The sequence below is a fragment of the Pteropus alecto genome, unplaced genomic scaffold (assembly GCF_000325575.1).
Source record: "Pteropus alecto unplaced genomic scaffold, ASM32557v1 scaffold511, whole genome shotgun sequence".
Taxonomy (NCBI): Eukaryota; Metazoa; Chordata; class Mammalia; order Chiroptera; family Pteropodidae; genus Pteropus; species Pteropus alecto.
This window is the reverse complement of record NW_006431911.1, coordinates 1728990-1744007: the sequence shown is the minus strand read 5'-3', so window position 1 is coordinate 1744007 and position 15018 is coordinate 1728990. Positions and strand designations below refer to the sequence as shown.

Genomic DNA, 15018 nt, shown 5'->3' with positions numbered 1-15018 from the left:
ATCCTCTTTCAACTTTTCTGAAATTTCCATCACAGGGGCCCTTCCTCAATATTTGGCTAAATCCGAAAGACCTTTGTCTCCACAGGACACTGATAAATTGCAGGCATTATGTGGAAGAAGAAAGCACAAAGGGACCGAGCAGCGACGTCATCACTAGAAAGAAATGAGCCTGAAGACCAGACCCGAACCTCGTTACTCAAAGTGCGGTCCATGGACCAGCAGCAGTGGCATCTTCTGGGAGTCTGGTAGAAACGCAGGAGCTCAGGCCCACCTCAGACCTGCTGAGTCAGAGTCTGCATTTGAATAGGATGACTTGTGTGCACGTTACAGTTTGGACTGACTCTGAAGAGAGAAGAGTAGTGTTGTCGACAACAAGGATGGCCAAATCAAGATGACTGAAGAGATGATCAAAGATAAACTGGCTATTTTGCCAAGGATTCTTCTGCAGCAATATTCTAGTCATTGATTCCCAAAGCTGGTCAGGTATCTGACTTATTATTTACAAATACACATTTCCAGATCAAACTCTGGAGATTCAGATTCCACCGATCTGAAGAAGGACCCAAGAATCTCCTTCTTCGGCAAGCACCAGTCTGACTGTCCTGGCGCTGGATGGTATTTGCATACCCTAGAGATCGCTCTGGGTCCCTACTAGCTACTACCTACGACTGGTTCTAAGCTGCCATTATAATTTCGTGGCTGTCAATGTCAAGATCTGGTTGTTGAGTAACCCCAAAACATTCTCCAATGCATGACCACCTTCAGACTTACTGACCGTGAAGGTTTGAAATTAGAGACCTACATTTGCTGTTGGCCTGACTGGAGTTATCCAAGCAGCTGATGAAGCGTGAGTCTTAATTTAGAAGCATATTTGTGAACACACATTTGCTGAGCGGAAATGTCAATGATTCAGAGTGTGGGGTGGGCATCGGGCGGCGCCCTTCATCTCACAGTCACGCTTGCTCATGATGCTGTCACTTGAGCAGAAAACTATAAAATGTCAACGCAGGTTGCATGGTTTCTCACAATTTTCACACTTAAAACGAGGATCTTTACTGCCTAAAATACAAAAGGAACTTCAGGCCCCATGCTTGATCAGCTGTCACCATTTGCCCTCTCTGTCCCTTCCTGAAGCTGCAGGAAAAACACCCAGGTCTCCACGCAGTGGCCACTGCTGTTCTTGAGTCATGGGAAGCCAGTTGGCTTCTCTTGCAAAGGACTTCGCTTTCCATAGCAGCAGAGTTGGGAAATAGTCTTTCCTGCCAAATGCCACCATGAGGAGTACAGTGTAGGGGGCCAAGAGTGCGAACTATTTGGCCAGTCTGCCCACTTCGAATCCTGCTCGCCTCTTACAAACTGTGAGACCTTGGGCAAGTTACCCAGAGTCCCTGTGCCTCAGCTTGGCACTTAGCAAGTAGGATCATCATAATCTCCATGCCACAGAGCTGTTGAGAGGATTAAACGAGGAAATGCACTGTCAATTTGCTTCCCAAACAGCCCCTTCACCTAGAAACCTGCGAGAGGAGATGGAGGCCGGTTGCCCAGATCTCTCCCTCCTCGGCCTCCTGGGGAGCCAGGTTTCTTCATCCTCTGTAAGGAAACTGGCACCCAAGTGGGGACATTGCTTTGTAGCATAGCCCATTAGATGAGCACGTGGTTTTCTGCCTTCTTCTTGCTTGACCTCGCTTTTCAGAGTCCAGAGTCCACTACACTTTCCTCCATTTTCTTTTCAAAAGAAAATTCTGTAAGAACTTTACTCTCACATGTCCAATCAAAATGCATCTGAGCTTCCAAAGGCCCTGCCCCTACCTGCCTCCCAAGTCCCCTGTCATCTGGCGGTCTCTGACCTACATCAGTCGGCATGGACCCTCCTCCTTCGTGAGTCCCGCCCCTTTCTGTAAATGGCTGCTGAATCTGGCCTCTGTAGCCCCTGTTTGCTCAAATAGCTTTTGCAGTTTTAAGGGGAAATGAGAAAGGGACGTACAGAGGGGACGGGTGGGTGGAAACAGAAATCTTAAAAGGCAAAACGAATGAGTGCTGAGCCCCCAGCCTCCACGTATGACATCTGTGGGAGTCTCAAGATTGCAGAACAGTGGCGGTAGCTGGCTGACTGGGAGGGTGAATAGAATGCTTGCTGGTTTGGCTGAAAAGATTGTCTTCTCTAGTAAGCAAATTATTGATTATAAACTGTTATGATTCCTTCGGAGCCATTGTGGCCAATTGTATTATTCCATCTGCCTTAAATGTCTGCTGTGTTCCCATGCCAAAACCCTTATGAAATTTCCACTGTAAAAAAAAATGAGTAGCAAATTCGGGTCTCAGTGCTCATATATAATTTCAGATTTCATTAACGGTTATTAAATACATGCCCCGAGGAAGGATAAAGTTCCTCGTATGAATGGAAAGAGAATTGAATTTATAAATAAGGTGACTCTGTTTTCAAGGACTATTCATTAGACATATCCAGGACACACTTTGGAAAGAAACTTTTAAATGAAAGGTGTTTAAAATCTCAGAGGATAAAAATGCAATTTTGGGAAAAATACAGCCCTGCTCAAAAAATTCTGAAAACCCTTATGTCTGAAAATTTTTCTTTGTCTGAAATTTGAAAATAAATTTTGAGGAAAATTTTTAAAATTTGTAAAAAAATATTTTCATATAGTAGCGAAAAAAAAAATCCACAGTTAGAAAATATGGATAGATCTATTGGTGGGTCAAAACTGGATGCTAAAAATAATGTTGAAAAATTGTTCTTAATCTCCTTTTAAGAGCCACAATTATAAAAAGACTAAAAGAGGCTATTTAAGTAATTTTGACTAAGAAAAGCCCTTTGAAGTTTTAGGCTACTATACCACATAACCTGGACAATATTTTCTTAGTAGGAGTTGTCAAAATTCCAAGTAAGAAATTCAAATCCTTTTCAGATCTGCTGCAAATCTCCCCCAAAGCTGTACAAATGGTTTAATTTTAGCTTAATGTGAATAAGTAGATGGAGAATGTTCGAAAGAGATATCTATCTCTTTCATAAATCGTCAAAAGTTTGGAAGAACTAAGCAGTTTTTTTTTCTTTTAATGTTGTGAAGGCAATTGAAATATTTGCCTGAGTGCTGACTTCCTAAGGAAAGAGATCATCGAACTCAAGACATTTTTGTATCAGGTGAGTTTTCTGACATCTATTTACACTGAACTTTATTAGAAACGAAGAGACAAGGTAATTTTGTCATCTGCTGGCCTGTTGCTGCTATACGAGCCACCATTAGAGATGAAATGTACAGAATGACTTCAGGAGTCAGGAGTTCAAATATTCAGCTTTTCTCATTAAAAAATGAACTGAGTGATTTTTTTTTTAGCCAAAAAAAAAAAAAAATGCTTTTATAAATAACCTCAATACCAATAAACGGCTAAGCAATGAAGACAATTTTTTTATTGACATTTTATCTCATAAGAACCCCTGAAATGAATTCTATCTTTTAAAACAAATTGTTCCCAAACAGAGAGGGGCCGAGATGACTAAAACTTTCCTCCTGCTCTATCTGAGGTCATTTCCCAAGTGCGGGAAAATATGATTGGGGTGGATGTCATCGGCCCGACCTGTGGGACCAGAAAGTCGTTTTCTATTGACCCTGTCATCTCTACCATCAGTCTCAGATCTGGGGAAAGTTGCTCTCAGAAAGTTCACATCATCACAAATAAAAAGTCTCATTATTCAAAAACAGTAATTATTCAGTTGCAGAATACATCAAACATAATTCTTATTTTTATTATTCTCTAGGTATCCGAATTCAAAGAAGTGGGCCCCAAACATGAAAATGTTGAGTTGTACATTATCCTAAAAATATTTTTTGATAAGTTTGATTCTGAGATATGTGGGATTTTTTTTTTTTTTTTAAGCCAGGCTGTTTCTCATACGAAAAAGTACAATGGCAGAGAACGTATAGGAAAAGTTTGAATAAGCCATCATAATGTGACATTTATGTAAGGAGATAAGCATGAAAATGCTAATGTAAGTCCTATTCTGCTGAGTTATAAGGTGAATTGTGGTTGGAGTTTTTAGATTGATAATTTAAACAGGGACGCTTTGGAAAAACAAGTAAAAAGCACCGTGAATCCAAATATATCCTCCATTAGGCTACAGGTTTGTAAAAAGGATGCATAAAGAAGACTGTAGAAGAAAAATTCCACTTTCCTCCCTGAAACAGCAATGAAAAGTAGAAAAAATAGAGAATATTGAATCATTTCCATTGTCCAGTGTACAGATTTTTTTCAAGAGTTGCTGATGGGAGATAGTAACTAACCTGGCAATGACCATGGAAAAATGAATTCTGAAAATGAACAAACTAAATGTCAAATGATGCTTTCACGGAGCAAGGGGAGTTACCTGTCATTTCATGGAGAGCATGAGAAAAAGAACAGATTTATCCGTTTCTTAGCAAAGGCACTTGGTAAAAAGCAGACTGTAGCCTGGCTAAACCAGAATCTCACCAACCCCCAAGCCGGGGTGTCCGTATCGACAGCATGAAAGCTCAGGTGGCAGCTGTGGAATTTCAGATGAACTAATAAATATGGAGCAAACTAGCAGAGTTCATCAGGAAAGAATGTCAGCAATTTACCAGTGGACGCCTAGGAGCGCGTTCTGAGCGCATCTTGTTATGGTTTTCAGAGAAACGAAGTTCCAGAAATTTCAGAATGACAGAGATCGTCCACTGAAGTAAAGAAATTCAAGGACAAAATTGGGATGGGACAGCTGATGAAAAGGAGATGTAGCTTGTTTCTATTCTCTGTTGCTAAATGCTTTCCTATGCGTGTACATCCACACACCCAAAACTTACTATGAGGAAGCAGAAAAAGAAGGTGCGCTTTGTAAAAAAAAAAAAAAATCTAATGAATAGAGTTCTACTCTATGATGTGAATCTGTCACTAATTTTCCTTGGCGACATGATGCCATCTTAAGAAATGAATGAGACATCAAGGAGACAACCTGGTTTATCTGTGTATGCACGCCACACGCGTACAGTCTCAGGGGAGGAAGAAAAATGAAAAGCATAAAGCAAATATAAAAGGTTTCTGTAGCCCACATCAATCAAGCTCCACTGGAAGGAAAAAAAAAATCCCACGCTATTTATTTATGCAAGTGTTTTCAAACAAGTTTCTCAGATTATTTCATAAGTGTAATGCAATCATTTATAAACGAGCAATGAAATGAACAATTAGGACGTGGGGTGTTTGGAGCAAAGTAGAGACATTTTATATGGAGCTTTTACTATCAGAAGGAACATTTTGAATAGAGTATTAAGATTGATTATATCTAATTAAAATGCTAAATCATATCGTGAACAAAGGAAGACGAGTGAAAACACGTAGGGTCTGTAGACTCAGAGCCAGGAGGGCCTTTGGGATTCCTCGGTCCAGCTCCCTCCCTTCACAGACAAGGAGCCTCAGATCCAGGACATTCCTACGATGTGAAATCACACACGCAAGCTCGGGTCAAGGCTATGTGTCCAGTCATTTATGCGTATATCAGAAGGGGGAGGTATCCACACACTCAAACACACAGGGAAAGGAAGACTATGACAACAATGGCAATGTGTCATAATCCTCCAGGAAGAAAACGCACACACTGTGCATTCAAAAGAAATCCATCAAAGGTAAAGTCAAGCTTTCCTGTTGTGGGCTGAAAGCTCGGGTGGCAGATAAGGACTTTCAGATCAACTTAAAATGAGAGGGGGCTCAATTCGCTTCTAAAGAATAGTAGCAACTTCCCAGGGGTCTGGACCCAAACTGCATTGTAAGGTTAACTCTGTGTTGTCTGCAGGAATCGGAGGTGTTCTCACCTTGTTTTAAAAAACCACTTCCTCCCTAAGGCCCCCAGACTAAAAATCACCTCGTCGCTACAGATACCCAGAGCATTCAGTCCCACTCTTAATATTTTCATTGCCTCCTGGATGCACCCAGACATCCTAGCATGGTGGTCCTCAGACGAATGAGCGTGCATCAGCATCCACTGGAGGGCTTGTGAAGTCAGATGGCCGGGTCCCACCTCTAGAGGTCCTGACTCAGTAAGTGTGGGTGGAGCCCGAGAACTTGCATTTCTAACAAGCGTCTGGGTGATGCCGAAGCTGCTGGTGCGCGCGGACCACACTGGGATCTAGTGCACTGCACTAGCACAATAATTTAGGTTGGTTGAAATTGGAATACCGAATTGATGGATGAAAATCATGCTTTTATTGGACCACATAAAATATGGTGTGTGCGCCTATTGCTTACAGATGAAAGCAGTGACAGAGCCTGAGGTTTCGAGCATTGCCATCAGGAAAATATTGACAAGCATCCATTAGAAGAATTTTCCAAAGAGGGGTTTAAACGATCTCCGTATGCAAGATCAATGGGAGGGAACTTAAAAAAAAAAGTTGTCTCGGTAATAAAGCTAAATGAATAATTACTGTAATTGTTGAGATTTGTGCATGCAGTTCCAAAAAGTGTGGGGAATTTTTACAAGTCGTTTTGGGGTTAAACATAGTATTTCAGAAACTACCTCATTAGAAGAGAACTTTTTAATTATTGAAACTTTACATCTGAACTCTTCCTTTTCAAAGAAAAGTATTAATAGTTTAAGCTGGATGTTCTTATTACTGGGTTTGACTTTACAGCAGAAAATGGAACTCTATTAAAATGAGGAAAGAGAGGTTCTGCTCAAGCTTGCTATTCGGAACAGTAATTTATAAAGCAAGTTTTTGATTTTGATTAACTTAATATGTGCAAGAATGAAAAAAATGATTTAAATACAGATTTGAGGGCAACTCAAAATTTTATTTATTAATCTCGGTAATGGTTTCAAACCATATTAACGTCCATCAATTGCTCTTGTAATTCACTTTATATCTTGCATTAAGGACTAGTTTATCTATCAAGACAAAATACAAAGCTTCTTCGTCCTGAATTACTTTATTTATTCTCTTTATTAACCCTCATCTGAATCTGCAGGCCACTGAGACAGAGTTTTATCAGGCCTCCAAATGGCTCCATGCCCTTTTCAAAACAGCCTTTAATAGTACTTTTTACTATGTCGCTCTCTTCCAAATGAAATTCAAATAGATTTAACATTTTGTTTCTCAAGCTTTAAGAAAAGCTGAAAAAATCTAAAGAATGCAAATCACAAATATCTGTATAACAAGCAGATGAAGTGGACGATTTAAAATCTGTACACAGTTAATTCATTTTGCACTGGCAGGCAAATGATTACAGATGTTCCCCACACGTAACCTTTCCCATTTTGCATCTTTTATCCTGTAAAACACTCGTTTCTTTGTCAGAAGCTCCCAGATAGAAAATACTCCATTTTCCAGGGGCGTTGACAACGTATGTGTACGTTATTCTAATTGTGCGCTGATGAAGGTGGCTGAAATCATGCGGTTTCTCTAGTAATTTACCTTGGGATAGGTGACAAGAGGCTCCCACGCAGTGAGACCTGAAACGTTTCCTCCTTCGTTTGGCACCAGGGTACATTGGAAGGAGATGGGTGGTGGGGGGAGGTTCCACTTACACGTGGCACCTCTAGGCTGCGGAGCCAACGGCTCTAATGATTTCCAGAACTTTCTCGTGTGGCGTGAAAGGGCTGGTAACACGGTCACACCCAATCTTATTTCCAAGATGACGTGAGATAAGAAAGGTTCCTGGTGACCTACGCCCACCGGCAAGATACGCATAGTCACTGTCTTCTCCTTCTGCTAAGCCATCTTGCTTTACCTGCTCCCCTGGGGGCGCCTATGCTGTCTCCATCTTCCAGAGAGGGCTCCGACCAGCTTCCCACCGCCTCCCCTGCCAGCCCTGGCTTTTCCTCAGTCACCTTTGTCATCGATGTCACTGTGTTGCTCGCTCGATATACGATTCTCTGCGCCCATTTCATCTGAACGAGTTTCCATTTTTAATTTCTCTCTTCAGGGCCAACTCGGCACTCAGTTCTCTAGTATAAGAAATGTTGGTAGCGTGTGGTTTCAGACAGACAGCAAAATTATTCTAAGCAAGTGAATTCAGCTGCCAGGCATATTAGGCAAGAGGAGGCCCAACGGGAACCTGGGCCGGACTTGTCAGGTGACCCCCAGCGGCACGGGTCCTGTCCTCGGGAGCTCCCCCAGGTCTCTGCTCACCTCACACGGGCTCCCCTTCGAGCGCATGCAGCCTTCGGGGGGGGGGGCAGTCTTATCATTCTGGGGAACACGTTTCCAAATCTACATGTTTTCAGAGTTTGCAGCAAATCAACCGCCAACCACACCTCTGACAAGTTGATGCTCACTGCATGCCGATGACGTGAGTCCTGGACAGTCTAGGGCAGGTGAAGGGTTTAATTCCAGGAGAAATAAAAGCACATACTGTCTTTGATCAATGTACGATTGCACCATTTCCACGATGGTTATTGTAAATAGCGCTCGCCTCTCCCTTTTCATTCTTCTGCTGGCTTAGTTAAGTCCCCCTCTCCCTAAAGGTATGAGAAGAATGTAATATCACTTACATTCTTCATTCCAAAACTGTAAAGTAAATTTTATTTTCTTGGATAGGCCTCAGCAAAGAAAATGAAAAAAATTACATTACCTTTTTATACTGTCCCCATAAATATCTCATAAATTATATGTGCTCTTGTAGCTGTATTATTTGAGGAGGAGGAGTTAATATGAAGCTGTCTTTGTCTCGTCAAAAAAGAAAAGAAAACAAAAAAAAAAACTGCACTCATCTTGCAAAATCTGCATTGCCTTAACCTTTAGTTAATCACTGGGGAAAATCCATAATTGTTTTGCCTGCTCTTCAGGCATAAAGAGAATCTACAGAATATTTATACCAAGCAATACCTCCTGCCTTGAAACTAATTGTCTAAACTTCACTCTCACTTTTATTTTCTATTAATGACTGGATAAGTATCTGAGAAGGGCAGGAAGTTATCACACAGCTGAGCTGGGATCAACCATTATTTCTTACTCAGAACAAGTGACAGTAAGAAAATGATTCCTTTTACGAAAATGTAGACTAGTACTTTCAAGTAAATTGTTACAAGTCTAATTATGTGGAACCTATGTTCAGTCCCATCATTACGCACACACACACACACACAGCTCACTGTGCACTTTTAAATCTTCTCTAGGTGAAGATGTTGCTTGTCTTAATTGATACATTTATCTAATCAATAATAATGTACTCCACCAGGCACCAAGTACGGGCATACCTCAGAGATATTGTGGCTTTGATTCTAGACCTCTGCAATAAAGCAAATCATAATCTTTTTGGACAGCCATGCCTCCAATTTGTAAAAAACACAACATCTGTGAAGCGCAATAAAGCGAAGCGTAATAAGACCAAATATGCCTGTATTCTAATGTGCTGGCTACTTTCAGGGCAGTGTTTAGTATAAAGCAGAAAAGGGTCCAAGGAACTCTGTGAGGTTGCGCGTCCAGGAGCCCCCATGTGGCCCTCAGATGTCACTCTCGTAAGGTCTTGATGGAGCATGACAGCTGTCTGCCTCTTTGGTTACGGGGTGATGACAGCGGAGAAGAAGCAGAGTTCTGGGCCTGGCTTTCAGATAATCCAAACTTAGAACATTTGGAGTAAAGCACTTTTAACTTTACATAACCTGAGAGTGAAAACTTGGCCCCAACCCTTCCCTTCTCCCTGTGTCTCAGCCCACTGCCATAGTCCACTATGGGCAGGACGTGCTTCTCTGCCTCTTGACTTGGCCACATGAATTGTTCTGGCCCATGGCATGAGGCAGAGGTGGCGGTTGGCTGGTTAAAAGCCCAGGATTCAAGAGGCCTTGAGCGTTTCCACTCGCTCTCTTGCAACTCTGCTGTTTGCATGAGAACGATATGCCTGAGCCTGCCTGCTGGTCCCCAAAAAGGATGGCGGGCTTGCAGGAGAGCTGTCCCCAAGCCAAGACCAGATAAGCCAACACCCAGCTGATCTGCAGACTTGGGAGACATAATAAATGAAAATGCTTTTCAGCCACTACACGGGGGGTGGGGTGGTTTGTTATACGGCGTTAACTGACACATCATTAAATTACTACCAGGCAGGCTTGGTTTACAGTGCTGATTGGTGGGGGTTCATTTGATTCGTTTATTTTTTCAATTTGCTATAACAATACAATGACATTACTTAGATAATCTTAAGAGAATCCTAACAGAAACACGGTGGCTTCTGAGTTAGATGGCTGTATAGTGATACGGAGGGAAAGTTCCCTCATCTTTCAGAGCCTCAGTCTGTGTCTCTGTAAAACAGTCAGCATCATACTTATCTTGAAGAGTAGGAATCAATGGATAAATTATGTCATTTAACCAGCGTATGGGAGAACAGTAAATGTTAGCTATTGCTTTTATTCAGGACAATGTGCAAGAGAAAGTCTATTTGAGCCATTATTGGTAGTCCATCATTTTTTTCTTCTTCTTTTAATTTTTTGCTCTTTTTCTTCTGGTTTCACTTACGTAACTCTTCTCTTTTCCTTGCCTTAGGTCTTTCGAACAATTCAAATATGAAGTCTGCCGTTCTTTCTGCCCGGTGCCCAAAAAGGATGATTTACCAAAAGTGGTGAGGCCCACTGAGCTATTTATATTGCACTGGATACAAGTTTCACATTATGGACAAATTTACAAAGTTCTTTTGAAAAAAAAAAATCAAACACAGCAGGTCATTAAATGTCTTCCTTAAAAAGTGAAAACTGTTCTTTTCTCTCCTCTGTCTTCCATAAATTCCCTCAAATAAGTATTGGATATAAGTGATATGTCTTCTAATTGAACCCATGACTCATTATGTATGAAGCGATGACAACGACAAAGTGCTTGTCTTCCTTTCTATTGTAGCTACAGAAGGAATCTCGGTTTGGAAAGGACGGTCAAATGATTTTTCCAGGAGTGAGCAAACTTTATCTGAAAAGGGCCAGATAGTACATATTTTCAGCTTTGTGGGCCACATGGTCTCTGTTGCAACTAATCAATTCTGCCTTTGTAGTACAAAAGCGACTACAGGCCACACATAAAGAAATAGTTATGGCTGCGTTCCAATAAAACTTTGTATACAAATACAGGTGGGCCATAGTTTGCAGGCAGCTACTATAAAAATGAAACTGTGAGATAAAAGTCATGATGATATTAATGCAAAATTAGGCACACTCAAGTTCAAATATGTTCTTTAGTATAATATCCACACTATATATAAATATCTCTTGGGCTTGCTTTTAAATATTTGATGTTTTTTATGTTCTGTGTAGGACAATTTCCAAGTTGGGTTTTATTCATTGTATCTAACTGCATGGTCCAAGTTTCCCAACATTTATGAGACAGAAATTTTCAGTACAAATCCTTCGGGCTAATTTCATTCCATTTCTATCTAATTACTGTGTTTAGGACATTCATTCTGCCATTCCCACACATATAAACATGGGGTCTCTGCAGCACCGTTGTCATAGGATTTCCACCTATTTGCATGTTACTCGGTCCTGCTTTGATGGTGATCCTGCTGGACATTCCACTTCTTGTTTTTCCAAATAGGAGCCAACAGGAATATCAATGGAAATACATATTTTCCCCAAAGACTTTCATGTGGAATCTCTTTGGCTTCTGAAAGTTCATTATTAACATGTAGTTCAACACCATTTTTATTTAGCCACTCCTCAAGTTAACAGGGTGCCACGTAAACCCAGTAATCACCGTGGTTCACCCTCGTGAAGACGGGCTAACACGCTCAGCCCATAAGAAACATGTTGGGGAAAGGCATGCAGGTCCGCGAAGTTCACACTAGCCCGGCAGCCCTGATGTGCTGAGAAAGCATTCATGTGCGAGCTGAGTTTGGTGGGCAGATGTTGGTGAATGGTCCAGGAAGACCTCCATGAAAGCATCAAGTCTACTGCAGAGTAAACTAGCTGGAGATGAATTTTGTCCAGATTTCCATCGTTGAAAATGTTTCATTTACTAAGATGGGTTTCAGCGATCTCACTTATTTTACCCAGTGATTTCATCTGTCCTTCATTTCAAAGGGTGGTATTTGGAGATAAAGCAAGACTGAGCAGTACAGTCCTCTTGTGAGGCAAGATGCAGGTTCCTTTGGCCTTCGACAAGAAATAATTTATCATGCAGCATGTAAGAGATTGGGCCACAGGAGTCCCTCTCATCTCTGAGCCTGTCTGTAGTCCCAGTTTTTAAGACTGTTTTCTTTCGCTGGCCAAATTTTGATTATTTTTGGTTTCAAAACATTATAACCAAAAAATGTTACCAGTGTGGGCTTTACAGAAAAATTCCCGTTCGTCACTGTTAATTTTAAAAAGAAGATAGTCAGGAAATTCATGTGAAACTGGAATCCTGGTTTAGACAATGAACATGTATAGAAACATCAGTGTTTTTAAAAGCTCACTTCCTGATGCCATATGAAAATAAACTGATGCTTTTAATAGAAGAATTTGTGTAACAACTGTTAATGCAAAGCTAAAAGCTGACACAGAATCCTTTTATCTAGGAAGTATGTTATCTAATGTGTACTTTAGGCTGAAAGACAAAGACAATAAAAAAAAATTTTAAAAAACCCCCAAAAAACAAAAAAACGGTGCTCAATTCCCAGAAGCAGAGCATCTTGCTTTACAGTCTGGGTCGAGCGCTACAGCCAAACGCCCACAGGAAGTCAGGCAGGGAGCAGACCCCGGCCATTGGTGGAGCAGAAGACAAAGAACACCACGGTCATAACGCAGATTGGCCTATTGCTCTACCTCTGTGTCTGCTGGACAGTCAGTCGCCCCAGCTAGTACTTCTCGATGGGGTGTGTGTGTGTGTGTGTGTGTGTGTGTGTGTGTGTGTGGTGGGGGGTGGGAGGGATGATTTTGCTCACCAGAGGACACCTGGTAATGTCTAGAAACAGTTTTGGTTGTCACAACTGAAGAAGGGAGGGGTGCTACTGGCATCTAGTGGGTAGAGGATGTGCAGGAAGCCACTACACATCCTACGGTATACAGGGAGGCCCCCCAAACAAGGAATGATCTGGTCTGAGATGCCAACGGTGCCAAGGCTGAGAAACCGTGTCCCGCCCGGGAGGAGGTCGGGGCGGGTCTGCGGTAAAGTGCAGAGCGCCCGCCTAGCCACAGCCGCAGCAGGTCCGAGGTTCCAGCTGCCGTGGCGCGGTGGGAGCCCTCGCTGCAGGAGCGCAACCGAACGACTGAGACTCATTGAGGATGCGATGCAATGACTGCAAATCATCCTCAGAGCCAGATGAGAATGAAGCCGCCAGCATCCCTTCCCGGCAAAGCCCTCCCAAGTCTCTTGCTTGCAAGAAACCAGACCCAAGTCCCTTTTCCTCACATTCACCTAAGTCAACTTTCTCAGACATAAATCAGGATCTTGGGGCACTAGTCCCCCCTCTGGAATCACAGATAACATACTGACATACACCTTGAGCTGTTTTACAGGAACCAGAACCCCCACAAGATAGAAAACTGCTGACTGTCGCTGACCACAGTCATGTAAACCCCAGACTAGATGGCGCCGCAGGGCTGATGACTCAAAATCCTAAAACATCTCTTTGTAACTCCAGCTCCGGCCAATCAGAAGACACCCATGAGCTAGCTGACCACGCACTGAAGACCTCTACTCCCCATTTCACCCTTTAAAGCCAATAAGCAGACAGGGAGTTCGGGTTGTTTTTTTTTTTTTCCCCAGCGCAAGCTGCCCATTCTCCATTGTTTGGCGCTTTACAATTAAATCCTTTTTTCCTTCACTACAACCCAGTGTCAGCGGATTGGCTTTGCTGAAAGGGGCGCCGGGCGAGCGGACCCTGTTTGCATTCAGTCCGGTAACAATTTGAATGAAAATGATGAAGAGTTTTTGCCAGAAAGACAATACAAATAAAGTCGACTTCTTTTCACCAAAATGAGATTAAATAATTGGGTAAAAATGGATTTAGGGTCACATGTTGACACAGCGATTTTAAAAAGAAGAATGTCCCTTGAGGTTCAGGGCTTGTGCCCTGAATGACAGCAGTCTCCAGGTCCTACATCCTGTCAGATCGCTAACCCTTAAGCCATGGTGTTCGCACCCTCAGTTAACCCATGATGAAAACTCAATTGAGTTAATCAATGAATTTTATAGGGTTAATTCTTTTGTTTTAAATTTAGGAATACATTCAGTGATTGTAGTGCCAATCTGGGTATGTGGCTGAAGACATTTTGAATATTTAAGAGATTTTGGCATATTAGAAAATAGACATAATTACTTAGTGTTTGTCAAATGACTAAATGCATTAGCCTTTTGCTTCCAATTTGAAATGTGAAATTGATTTTAGAATGGTGATTGTAAGTTGAAAGCATAACAGAATTTATCGCTTGGTAAATAATATTGGACACTTCAGGTGAACTTTCAATTCTCTAAATAAGTATGGATATTCTAAATGTTGAAGAAACTTAAATATTGAAAAGTTTAAATGGCAAAAGTCTAAATATTTTAAAGTTTTAATGGCAATAAGTTGAAATATTTAAAGTTTAAATGGTAATGAACAGAATTATACATATTTGTTGAAAAATGAATGCCTGTATTAGATTTATAAAAGTTGTTTAAGTTTTTAGAAGAGATTCTGCCTGTTATAGTTGTAAGTTTGCCCAGTTAGATAGATACTTGAACAGTTAAACAGAAAATGGAATATATTAACTTTATAAATGTAGATTAAACTGTATAGAGAATTTTAGCTAATTAAGTTTAGAAATGAGAGCAATTGTTTGAGTTTAGATTGTTCGACATAAATTGATTCAACACTAATCAAAACCCTCTGTGAAACTATTTGTTCTTATTATATACAAAAAGTTAGTAGAATTATATGCAGAAAAATAAAATTTGTAAGTTGAACTTAAAAGCTTGAGGAATATTTTGGTTTTTGTAACTTCAATAATTTAATATCAATTGAAAGCTTACATAACTGTAAATAGCCCTTTCTGTACCAAGAGGAAAGGAAGAAAGGAAGGAAGGCAGGAAGGCAGGAAGGCAGGAAGGCCGGAAGGCAGGCAGGAAG

At 41.2% G+C, this 15018-nt stretch overlaps 1 protein-coding gene and 1 long non-coding RNA gene across 2 annotated transcripts in view; one reads left to right on the top strand and one right to left on the bottom strand.

Annotated features, from left to right (window-relative positions):
* MID1 (midline 1) overlaps positions 1 to 15018 on the bottom strand; it is a 546989-nt gene that overhangs the window by 247095 nt on the left and 284876 nt on the right. The gene's annotated exons all lie outside the window — the stretch shown is intronic.
* Positions 3605 to 10696, top strand: LOC112472281. Its single transcript, XR_003043607.1, has 2 exons — positions 3605 to 5645; positions 10491 to 10696. It is a non-coding gene; the product is annotated as an uncharacterized LOC112472281 (long non-coding RNA).